Below are 2,849 nucleotides of genomic sequence, written 5' to 3' on the forward strand. Positions count from 1 at the left end.
TTATGTAAAAAAAAAATTAAAATACATTTCATGGATACCCAATTACCCGAACCTGAATTTGTACTCGTACCTATATACATTAATATTTCCATCCATATTCATACAATTCACCAATAATCAAATTTATAAAAGCACATAAATAATAAAATTTAAATTTAAATAATCTGTCATGACCTGGTACTCCCCTCGAGCCCGTGACAACCGTCCCGACGTCCCGATAGACATTCATTGCCCGGAATGCCAACCCGGAACCTCGCAAGGCTTTAATATCGGTTTCTCATTTTCCCTGTGAGTAACCATTGCCAAATATTATGTTCTAAAAGATTTTAAGTTATTTCCAATTTAAATCAATAAAAGATGATTTCTATCTCACAGAGGCATTTTGGTCATTTTTCCCAAAAATTTTGAAACCAGCTAAAAATGTAGTATGCGAGTGGAAAACACATATTTCATAATCAAAAATAAGTTTAGATGTCTAAAACATTCATTTAAAGTGAAACTATAACTATTTGAATATAATAAAAATATTCAATAAAATATTCTATTTTCTTATAAAACAATATTTATAGAGTTACTGGTAAATAATTTTTGTAGCGTAAAAAATAAATAAATTCATACATATTGTAATACAGATAACCAAAGTATAAAATTTAATTTACAATGACACATGTGACCACGAACGACCAAAAGTATCAAAAGCGATAAACCTACAGTTTTTGAGGATGCAAGTCCAACTGTAGCCTTCAACAAAGTGAGCTATCTACCGACTATTCTGAGCCCGAAATGGGTGGAAAAAAGGGTGGTGAGATTATATAATCCCAGTGAGTAAACAAATATCATCTAAAATATCTAGAGCTGAGTAAATGGAGACAGATAAAATAGATTGGCATAAAAATGTCTCAGCATTTCGAACTCATTTTAATAAGATAAAATAGATTCATTTCACCAAAATAAACAACGACGCTTATGATTTTCTGAAAAGTTTGGCTTGTGCCAAAATCATTCTCATACTCAGTTATCAGGGATACCTTGGCCGAGGGTTATTCCAACCGAGTTCGCCAAGGCTATTAAAAAGTCATGTTTGCATAAATCATGTTTTTGTTTTGAAAACATAGTCGTTCCTTGGTGTTGGCTGAGTTCACCCTCACATGGTGGTTTGGCGTGAAGTGAACTCTTAAGTTTTAACCTCAGGAGTTATTCAACCGCGCCTCTCATACTGAGGTATGAATATAATAGGGTTACCGTGCCTCTCAATAGGCTGGTCCACAAAACTTGTCCACTGCAGCGACCAATTATAACCCACCAATTCAATAAAATTGAATAACATGACATGGTAATTATTTTATTTTACAGCCTCTCAAGGCAAATCAACAGTTCATACTTTTTCAGCACATTTACCAAATCCACCATTCATGCCAATATTATCATAAGCCATTCAATTCAAACCATAATTTACAACACAGCAATTAGTCTCCAATTACTCCATTTTCAAAACCATCATTCAATTTCAAGACAATTTTATAAAATCATTTCATTTAATCACATTTTGCTTATAAAACATAAAGATTTACCATTTAAACTCATTTTTCTATCAAACCATAAAAACGAATAAAAACTATTTTAGATAATTAAGACGATAGTAAGGTTACTCACTGTAATGGAAATCGAGTTTCGAGTATTCCGATTCTTGATCCTCGAGTACTATCTCTTTACTTTTGCCAGAATGCTCACCATCTAGACATAATGCACAATAAGCCATTTACTACATTTGTGCTAAATTGTTATAAAACCAATTCAGGCGTTATACTAATGCATGAAATGGGATGTAAATTGTTCGGATTATAGTCTAAACACGGTGTTCTACACAAATTCAATTGTGTACCTAAATAAAACGGTATTGGCCTAATTCGATCCATCACCTGATTAATTGGCTAATACGTCCAATTCAACTTCAAATAATTCCATTTTTCTCCCAATACTCCAAATCATCAAATACAAATTAAATAACTTGAAATATGGCAAAATCATCCTCACATTTCTTCTTGAGAATTTCGGCCATGGTGAGTGCATCAACACTATGATTTTTCCTACTTGATTTTCTCACCATAATTCATCATTTCCTAACTAATTCACTTGAAATAAAATCAAATCCACCATCAACACTCTACAAAGAAGATTCGGCTAATGATGAACTCATGAGGAATATGTGAATTTCAAGCTTAATTCTCACACTTAACACCATAAACAACTAAAAACATCCATATATCTTAAAAATCTATCTAAATCATCATCAAATTCTCTCTCCTAGGGTTTGATCAGCACACTATCCTTCATGATATATTGTGATTCAACCATGGAAAATGCAAAATAATGCATAGGAAAGATAGATCACAAGCTAGAGTTAAGAAATTTCACCTTTGATGGCTTGATTACTTGAAATCTATCAATTTTCTCTTCAATTTTCACTCTAGGGTTTTTTGTTCTTCTCTCCTTCCTTTGTTCTTGCTATGGCCGACCATAAGAATGAATGTGGAAGAGTTCAAATTGGCTTTGTAAAGGAAAATATTTGATGGACAAAAATTTGCCATGTGTCACCATTCCATTGATCCATGTGTCATACTTACCCATTAAGTAATCTCTCTCCACCATATAAATTTCCTCAATTATCCATGACAATATTGGGTAAAATCCATGTGCTAGACAAGTGTTAGGTGATGTAAAATTACAAATTTGCCTTTGAATGGCAAAATGACTATTTTACCCCTATACTCGAAAAAATGTCAGAATTAAAATTTTTCACTTCTCAAACTCAAATTATACTCCAAATGATCAATCTTAGTCAAAAATTT

General features: G+C 32.4%; 1 long non-coding RNA gene across 1 annotated transcript; it reads right to left on the reverse strand.

The window, feature by feature from the left end:
* LOC108662225 lies at positions 250–2,439 on the reverse strand. The gene is made up of 3 exons (XR_001928035.1): positions 2,416–2,439; positions 1,654–1,734; positions 250–286 (listed from the first exon to the last, which is right to left on the reverse strand). It is a non-coding gene; the product is annotated as an uncharacterized LOC108662225 (long non-coding RNA).

The sequence above is a fragment of the Theobroma cacao genome, chromosome 5 (genome assembly GCF_000208745.1).
Source record: "Theobroma cacao cultivar B97-61/B2 chromosome 5, Criollo_cocoa_genome_V2, whole genome shotgun sequence".
NCBI classification, from domain to species: Eukaryota; Viridiplantae; Streptophyta; class Magnoliopsida; order Malvales; family Malvaceae; genus Theobroma; species Theobroma cacao.